This window comes from Mustela putorius, unplaced genomic scaffold (genome assembly GCF_011764305.1).
Source record: "Mustela putorius furo isolate JIRA1106 unplaced genomic scaffold, ASM1176430v1.1 tig00537227_pilon_pilon_pilon, whole genome shotgun sequence".
NCBI lineage: Eukaryota > Metazoa > Chordata > Mammalia > Carnivora > Mustelidae > Mustela > Mustela putorius.
In genome coordinates, this window is record NW_025422368.1 from 26,945,853 (window position 1) to 26,955,439 (window position 9,587).

Genomic DNA, 9,587 nt, shown 5'->3' on the forward strand with positions numbered 1-9,587 from the left:
CGCCTCTACGGGGCGCCACTTGAGCGCCCCGAGGGCACCGACCCCCGCCCTTCCCTCAGCCTTCCGGACGCCAAGGCACCAGGCTGGGGCCGCTTCTGCAGGTGCCTCTGAGGAGGTCGACCTGGAAGAAAACGGACTGGCCACCTGCCCTCGACGGCCCCGCCCAGAGGACGCCGAGCCGCCCTTCCACCTCACCGCCGCCGCGGTCACCCAGCTCTGCCCACCCTGGCCGGGGAGGGGCTGGGGGTGCCGCCTCCCCACGCCGAGTCGACCCAGGCCGCCGCAGCTCGGCTTCACCTCCGCAGGCCGCCGAGGCCGCCGCTGCCGCAGCCCGGGCCCGCCTTCGAAAGCCGGCGGGAGCCAGGAGAGCTGCGGAGGTGGACCGGCGCCACCCCGCACTTGCGTCTCCTCCTCCCGCCTCCTCCCTCTCCCCGCCCTGTCCTCGCTGGCGGCGTCTGCGGCGCCCGGCGCTCCGCCGACTCAGCCGCTCTCGCCCAGGCCCGCCCTTTCCGCCCCGCGGGGCTTATATAGGCGCGCCCCGCCCCCATCCGCCGGCACGCGCATCCTCGGGCCGCCCCGGCACCGCCTCCTTCCGGTGCTCCAGTCCGCGCCGCCGCCGCGGGTTTCTCTCAGCCGGGGAGGGCGTTTGTTCCAGCCGCGGCTGCGGCGGGAACTCGGTCGCGAGAGGGCGCGTTCTCCCCGCGATTGCGCAGATTGCGGGGGGCCCCGGGTGAGCCCGGTGTGTCGCCGAGAGCCAAGCGGCCGTAGACCCAGCAGCCCTGCCCGACCTTGCTGATTGCATGCGGTAACTACTGGATGTGCGACCTTGCACAGGTGATTTCGATCTTCGGAAAAGGGCAGCGCGCCCTTCGTGGAATTGCCAGTGAAACGAGCTTGAGCCTCTGAGGGTTTAGGTGCGCATTCTTGAAATGCTGGCGTGCCTTTGCCCTCCCAGATTCCGTCCTTCGCAGTAGAATGGGGGGTGGGGGGGGGATCACTGTTTCTTCAGAAAGGACTCAGCCTGTGAGAGCAGAATGCCCCGAATCAACACTGCTGTAAGAACGGAGTGAGTCTCCGCGCAGCCCTCGATATAAGATTATGTTTATTTAGGCTATGTCATTTGCTGCTTTGGATCTTTTGGCGCTCAGAGAAAAGACTGATAAAAATCCTGGTAAGGTTGCATAGAGTTAACAGAAAAAGCTGGAAATACACGGCCGTTTCTCATACCAAACAAATGGGGGGGGGCACCCAGCAACATCTGGGACCCAAATTGTGTCCCTCTGTTATACCACATCGAATTTATTTAGGTCCTGTCCCTGAGGCTCTGATAAAATTTTCTGAGACAAGCAAGAAAAGAAGAGAGAAACATCAAAAATATAATCAAGGAAACAGTGGTCCAGTTTAAAAAGTGTCAGCCAAGCCCACACAAAAATTATCGTGATTTTTAACATTTCTTGATACAGTATTTTTGCCACTTACTACTATCTGTGTTCTCTTCACTCCCTCCTGAAGTAATGTACCTGAATGTTGCATTTTTGGCTTTGAATTTCTGAATCCCATATGTGACCTTGAGGGTAAAACAAGTATTAAACTGTCCCTATTTGTTTCATTGTCTGTAACTAGAGAGAACAGAAGCTGCTGAACATGAAAGGAAACAAAAGAACTGGACATGGTTTTTAAAAAGATGTGAAGGACACACTTTTGGATCAATGAGAAGGCACAAAGTTACAGCACAGGTTATGACTGTTGTAGTCTGAACTAATAACTAAGAATGGTGTTTCAGTCATATTAATCATGATATACTTGCCTTCTAATTGACCAGGAAAAAACTATTTCTTGCATCATATAGATCTGGCCATATGTCCTAAATATTCCATTAAATGGAATAATTTGGAGTAAATCTGTACGGATTTATTTCCCAAAATGGATTCAGAAAATGAATTGTGAAAGAATGCAAAAACAGAACTAATTAAATTTCAAGTCCAGTAAGGTACAGCATAACATACCATTTGCAGGAGATTGTAACTCAGTAGAAGTAGGTAATGTTGCAGTGATGTCTTCAGAAAAAAAGAAAAAAGTAATTCAGAAAAAAAAGCTTTCCTGCTAGAGAAAATCTTTTAAGCCAGTGAATCTGGCTTGTTTCAGAACGACATGCCCAAAACAAAAATTTATGGCCTGTTTTTCTCTCCCCCATTCCCCATTCCCTGTTTTCTACAGCGCCTTGATTTGTGTTGCCAACTATGAGGCAGTGTTTGTGAAAAGTCATGTCCAAGCTTAGCAAAGAAATACTACGTTTAAAATGATTTTTTTTTAAAGTGTCATTTCCAATCCATAAGGAAAGAGCACAATATTTGCTCATTCAACAAATATTTATCATTATATACTACATCTCAGTAAACCCCGGGGGAGGCAAATCTTTATTGTGCATCTGCCATGTGCTGGGTGATAGGGATCTAATGGTGAGTGAGACAGGTGTAGCCCCTGCTCTTTGGAGCTAAGTGGGGAATTCAGTAAAAGCGGCAGGAATGGGGTGACTGAATGGCTCAGTTGTTAAGCCTCTGCCTTGGGTTTGGGTCATGATCCCAACGTCCTGGGATAGAGTCCAGGCTCCCTGTTCAGCAGGAAGCCTCCCTCTCCTACTTCTGCTGCTTGTGTTCTCTCTCTCACTGTGTCTCTATCAAATAAGTAAATAAAATCTTTAAAAAAAGAAACTGCATGAATAAATAGCAAAAACAACCAAGTCAAAAAATAGAAAAACAAAAATACTAAAGACTTATAATGGATGGTTTGTTTAATTTCTATAAAAACAGCTGAATTTTACAACCCTTGAAAATGTGAAGAGTAAATAGGCATTGTCTGGCAAATGTATGGTTCCTGCAGGGTTGGTTATCCTGTAGTCACTTAAAATTAATGTAGCTTCATGTTACTGAAACTAGAAGGATTAATTCACCAAAGGATGCTTAAGCTGGAAGCATATGAGTGGAGATACAAGAAATGATATTAAAATTTTTTTGTTATGGGTGATACAAATCCACGTCTCAAGGTGGCTCTACAAGGCTTTGCAAAATGTTAACGTGAAAAAAAAAAAAAAAGAAAGAGAAAGAGACCAAGAAAAATAACAAGAAGGCTGGGAAAGACAGCGATTCCCAGGAAATATTTAACCAAATAAAACTGTTTAAAATATTGCACTTTCACATGCTTTCAGTTTCATAAGGTGTCTTTTCAAATATATGAGGAGAGAAACAGGAAAGTAAAGGACTGGCCAATATAGACTTCAGGCAGAAAAAAAGTTGCCATAATAGTTTCAGGCATTTTTGAGAGAACTCCTTTAGCTTCTAAAGTTAATATTCATATGGGCTTATTTTTTCATAAAATTATAAAACCACATTCCCAGTGGTTCAGTTTATACTGTTTTTCTGGTATTGGAATTAATGTGCTAATAATACTTCACAATTTAAGCCCTTTGAAATAAAAATTCTTGGGCACCTGGCTGGCCCAGTTGGAGGAGCATGCAACTCTTGATCCTGGGGTCATGAGTTTGATTCCCACGTTGAGTGCGGAGATTATGAAAAAAATAAGCTGTATATACGTATGAATAAAAATTATTGGGAGAGAAAGGATCAGTGTAGAACTTGCGAATGTGTATGTAGTCAATGATATCAGTCTCATAAATAAATAATTTCTGTCCAACTTCCAAATATTGTAAAGTGTCAACAACACAGACTTTGGAGCCACACAAATTTGACTGGTTTCATTTCAGCCTCTACCCCTTACTTGAGTGATCTTGGGCAAGTCACTCAAATTCTCTGGGCCTCAGATCCTTGAGCTATAAGACAGACATAATAATACCTGCTTAACAGTGTTTTTAAAGACTTTATTTAACTTATGAACAAACATATCTTGGGGAGGGCTGGCTGGCTGAGTCCTTGAAGCATGCGACTTGATCTTGCGGTTGTGGGTTTAAGCCTCACGTTGGGTATAGAGATTACTTAAAAATAAAAATCTTTTTTTAAAAAAAGAAAAAGAAAACCATATCTCTTCGTAAGGGACCATGAAAACATACCCTTCACTGGGGTATCTTTGTTTGCTGCTTTTCTGACAGTGCAGAGCCCCACATTTCTCCTGGTAGCCTGAGGGGAGCTAGAGAATTTTAGGACTGCGAAATCCCTCCCTTATCTTGAAGATAAGACCAATAAAGCTTCTGGACTTCTGGGAGTTTTCCAGGACCTAAAGAATCTAGGTCTCTGCCTACTAGTGCAATGGGCATCCGAAGTTTTTCACCCTTTTTCCTTGCTACTTCCATGGAAAATATAGAAGTAGGCAATTAAATACACTGGCAGAATTGAAGCTGAAAGGAATAAACAATTCAGTATTACTACTTCTTCAAAGGAATTCAGTCAGTAAGACTTAACTAAAACAGTCTCTTTTGACCCCATAGTCCTTATTTTAGGAACCTCACTTATGGAAATAAGCAGAGATAGCCAATAGTTTATTTATTAAAATGTTAATTATAGCATTTTTTATTGATTAAAAATGATAACCTAGGCATTCAGTGATGGAGTAATAGCTAAATAAGATGACTCTGATGTATGAATTATAATTCCAGCAATACAAATAACCTTTTTAAAGAATATTCAACAACATGGTATTATATGAAGTTTTTTTAAAAGGCAGGATAATAACATGACATAAAACGGGTTATTTAGTACAGGGACCCTTGGGTGGCTCAGTCAGGTGTCTGCCTTCAGCTCAGGTCATGGTCCCAGGGTCCTAGGATCAAGTCCTGCACTGGGCTCCTTGCTCATCAAGGACCCTGCCTCTCCCTCTGCCTTCCCCTCCCCCTGCTTATGCATATTCTCTCTCTCTCTCTCTCAAATAAATAAAATCTTTTAAAAAAATAGTACACTTGTGATTTTGTAAAATGCTTAATTTTTAAATATGCATAGAAAAGGCTAGAAGATATTTTCCTGTTGTTTATAGCCTATGTTTATTCTAGATATCAAATGGGACAAAAATTTCTCTCCAAAGGTAACCACTATTAATTTTTGCTTACCTTCCAGATTTATTTCCAAGCAAATACCTGTATAATTTTATTTACAAAATGGGAATGAACTAAACATATATAGAAATTCTATTTTCACTTAAAATATAGTAACTACTTTTCTATTAAAACACATTTTATCTTTTTATTTACTAATGTCAGCTCTACACCCAACATGGGGCTTGAACTCAAGACCTGAAGATCAGGGTCACCTGGGTGGCTCAGGAGGTTGAGCGTTTGCTTTGCTTTCAGCCCCAGTTGTGATTCCAGGGTCCTGGGATGGAGCCTGGAATCCAGCCCTGAGTTGAGTTTCCTACTCATGGGGGAACCTACTTCTTTTGCTGCTCCCTCTGCTGGTGCTTTCTCCCTCTCCCTCCCTCTCTCTCTCAAATAAATAAAAATCTTTTTAAAAATTTTTTAAAAGGGCACCTGGGTAGCTCAGTCATTAAACCTCTGCCTTTGGCTCAGGTCATGATCCCAGGGTCCTGGGATCAAGTCCTAGGCAGGGAGCCTGCTTCTGCTTCTGCCCCTCCCCCTGCTTATATTCTGTCTCCCTGTGTCAAATAAACCAATAAAATCTTTAAAAAAATAAAAATAAAAATAGGGGTGCCTGGGTGGTTCAGTGGGTTAACACCTCTGCCTTCGGCTCAGTTCATGATCCCAGGGTCCTGGGATTGAGCCCCACATCTGGCTCTCTGCTCAGCAGGGAGCCTGCGCCCCCCCCCCGCCTCGGCCTACTTAAGATTTCTGTCTGTCAAATAAATAAATAAAATCTTTTTAAAAAATTAAAATAATAAATTTTTTTAAAAAGACCGAGATCAAGAGTCGTATGCTCTATCTACTGAAACTGGCAGGTGCTCCACAAATGTTAACTCTGAGTTAGCTTTAGGAGATAGAATTTCATATGATTTTAATTCTCTTCTTTTTACTTTCCTGTGAAAAAATTAGAAATTAGAAAAATAGGCTTTTAGGTGATAGCTCATTATTTAATAGAAATGTTAACCATCCAAATGGGAGCCACAAAAATAATATATGATAGTAAATATTTGAGTAAATGGTAATCCGCATAATTCTTTCTCTCATAAAAGGGCAAGAATCCTAAATGAAATAAGAAAAAGATATCTTGGGGCGCCCGGGTGGCTCGGTTGGTTGAGCGGCTGCCTTCGGCTCGGGTCATGGTTCCAGGGTCCTGGGATCGAGCCCCACATCGGGCTCTCAGCAGAGAGCCTGCTTCTCTCTCTGCCCCTCTCCCTGCCACTCTGCTTACTTGTGCTCTCTCTCTAGCTGTCAAATAAACAAATAAAATATTTTAAAAAAGAAAAGAAAAAGATATCTTAAAAGAGTACAACTTGGATTGCCTGGGTGGCTCAGTTGGTTAAGCAGCTACCTTCAGCTCAGTCATGGTCCCAAGGTCCTGGGATCCAGTCCTGCATCAGGCTCCTTGCTCAGCAGGGAGCCTGCTTCTCCCTCTGACTGCCTCTACCCCTTTTTGTGCTCGTGCGCGCGTGCTCTCTCTATCTCTCCCCCTCTCGTGAATAAATAAAGTCTTTTTAAAAAGTAAAAAATAGGGATGCCTGGGTGGCTCAGTTGGTTGGGCCACTGCATTCGGCTCAAGTCATGATCCTGAAGTTCTGGGATCGAGTCCCACATTGGGCTCCCAGCTTTGCAGGGAGTCTGCTTCTCCCTCTGACCTTCTCCCCTCTCATGCTCGCGCTCTCTCTCTCTCTCAAATAAATAAAATCTTTTTTTTTAAAGTAAAAAATAAAAAAAAATACAGCTTGTTTTGCTATTTGAAAATACTTCTTATTCACCATCACTTTGTTACCCCAGAACTCACATAAATTACTCATTTTTATAAGCAATAGATGTGATGCCAGTGATGAGGGAGCAGAAGGCTAGCAGAAGATGAGGCACAACCTGACACCCTGCAATGTCCCCCCACCCCTCACTCCTGGGTGGGACACGTGTGACATTCTTCCAGGGATCTCCCAACTATCTTAAGGTTAATACCTTGCTAGAGGGAAAAACAACCTGAACTTGACAATGGCTAGGCCTCTGGTATCTTGTAGGCATCTTGTAGGTAGATCATCTTTAACATATGAAAGTTCTTTTGAAACCTCCCTTTTCCTTACTTCCCCAACTCCTGAGGATATAATCAGCTGCTCCTCAAAACCCAGGGGCCACCACTCTTTCTGCCTGCAGGCCCTCTGCCCCGCTGCTTTAATAAAACCATCATTTTACACCAAAGACGTCTCAAGAATTCTTTCTTGGAGCTCTGCTCTGGACTCCACCCCATCAAACTTCACCTATATTCCATAACCACATCAACCAAGAGCACAGCAGTAGAATTACAAATAGATAAACTGGACTTCATCAAAATTGAAAATAGTCTGTACTTCAAAGGATACAGTCAAGAAAATGAAAAGAAAAAAGTTCCCTTGAGACATGTAACTGGCCATCAGTTTTGATATGGAAACACTGTGATACATAAATGTTACTGGAAAAGTTTTTAGAGTAAAATATGAAAGGCTTAAAAGGTTGGGAAAAAGCAAGCTCTGTGCCTTGTTTATTGAGACATGTTAAGGTTTTTTCCTTTGTATTTCCATTGTATTAGATAAATGTGAGTGTAGAACTGTATAAAAAAAAGAAAATGGGGCAACCCCTCCAGGTCCCCTTCCTCCTTGGGAGACTTGTACTATCACTTTGCTATTGTTCAATAAACCTTGCTTTGCTGCCCACCACTGTGTCGGTCTCTGTCTTCATTCTTCGAAGTGGCGTGATCAAAAACCATGGGCATCAAATCCTGCAATGTTTTGGGGGCTCGTCCAGGGTATCGGTCATCGTTAAGGACAACTAACCAGTAAAGGTCATCAAACTCCAAATTGTGGTGGTTCAGATGGACCTCACATGGACCAGATAAGACATCTACAGGGGACCCCTTGATATATTGGACAAGAGGAACCCTGACTGCCTCTCCATCCAAAGCCCCTGACCAGCTACCATTAGCTGTCATCCTTTTTCCCTAACAGCAGTTAAGGTTACCTCTTTAGAGAGGGGAATGATGAAAAATAACTGGAAGGCAGGCAAGCAGGGATAAGCCAACCCCCACCCCCAAGAGGAAACCACCTTTAGAAAGGATTTTGCACCACCCCGGAAGGAGCCCTCCACCCTTTCTTACATGATAGATAGAAGACAAAAACCTGATTGGATGGCAGGCACAGGGAGGGTTAATCAGATTAAAACAGCCTGTCCACAAGCCCATAAAAACCCCTAAAGGTAGACACTCTGCTGGCAGTCTCTCCAGGTCCTCTCCCTCCTTGGGAGCTTTGTACTCTCACTTTGCTCTTGCTCAATAAGCTTTGCTTTGCTGCCCAAAAAAAAAGGAGAGAGAGAGAGAAGACAATCCACAGAACTGGAAAAATTTTGCAAATTACCTATCTGATAAGGTACTGGTATCAATAATATATATTGTATTATATATTTTTTTTATTATCTTTTTTTTAAAGATTTTATTTATTTATTTGACAGAGATCACAAGGAGGCAGAGAGGCAGGCAGAGAGAGGAAGGGAAGCAGGTTACCTGATGAACAGAGAACCCGATGCGGGGCTCGATCCCAGTACCCTGTGATCATGACCCAAGCCAAAGGCAGAGGCTTTAACCCACTGAGCCACCCAGGCGCCCTTTTTATTATCTTTTTAAGTAGTTTCCACACCCAGCCTGGAGCCCAATATGGGGTTTGAACTCATGACCGTGAGATCAAGATCTGGACACTTAACCAACTGAGCCACCCAGGTGCCCCTTACATATTTTTATATAAGAATATATAAAGAACTTGTGATTCCTGGGTGGCTCAGTCAGTTAAGCATCTACCTTCAACTCAGATCATCATCCCAGGGTCCTGGCATCGAGTCCCCCCCCATCGGGCTCCTTGCTCGACAGGAAGCCTGCTTCTCCCTCTCCCTCTCCCACTCCCCCTGTGTTCCCTCTCTCTCTGTCTCCCTCTCTCTGTGAAATAAAAAAATCGTAAAAGCATTTCTCTATACAAATAGCCAATAAATACATTAAAAAGATGCTTAACATCACTGTTCATCAAAGAAATTCCAATCGAAACACAGTGAGATGTCACTTCACATCTACTAGGATGGCCCCAGTCAAAATGACCGATAACAACAAATGTTGACAAGGACGTGCCTCCATTGGTTGGAACTCACACACTGCTGGGGAGAGTGTAAATGGTGTTGCCAGCTTGGATAACAGTGTGCAGTTCCTTAGTTAAACATGCAGTCTCCATATGACCCAGCAATGCTAAGTATATACTCCTAAGCTATACACCACAAGAAATGAAAACCTATCTCCACACAAAAATCAAGACACAAATTTTCTTAGCAGCATGATTCAAATAATCAAAATGGAGAAGCAATCCAAACGTCCATCAGTTGATGTGTGGATAAATAAAACATGGTGTACTCATATGAAGAAATATTATTCAACCATCAAAAATAATGAAGTACAGTGGACACAGCAAAGCTGAACCTTAAAAGCCCT

The 9,587-nt window shown here is 43.4% G+C and overlaps 1 protein-coding gene across 17 annotated transcripts in view; it reads right to left on the reverse strand.

The window, feature by feature from the left end:
• The window catches only part of CAPRIN2 (caprin family member 2), a 48,145-nt gene extending 47,657 nt beyond the window's left edge, over window positions 1-488 (reverse strand). For 6 of the 17 annotated variants that reach the window (XM_045072922.1, XM_045072926.1, XM_045072923.1 and 3 more), the window contains exon 1: window positions 298-442. The gene's annotated coding sequence lies outside the window, so the exon portion shown is untranslated. Of the gene's footprint in view, window positions 1-195 lie in introns of all 17 variants that reach the window. The other 11 variants (XM_045072932.1, XM_045072931.1, XM_045072933.1 and 8 more) reach the window with 7 other exon arrangements.
• Between the last annotated feature and the right edge of the window lie 9,099 nt (window positions 489-9,587).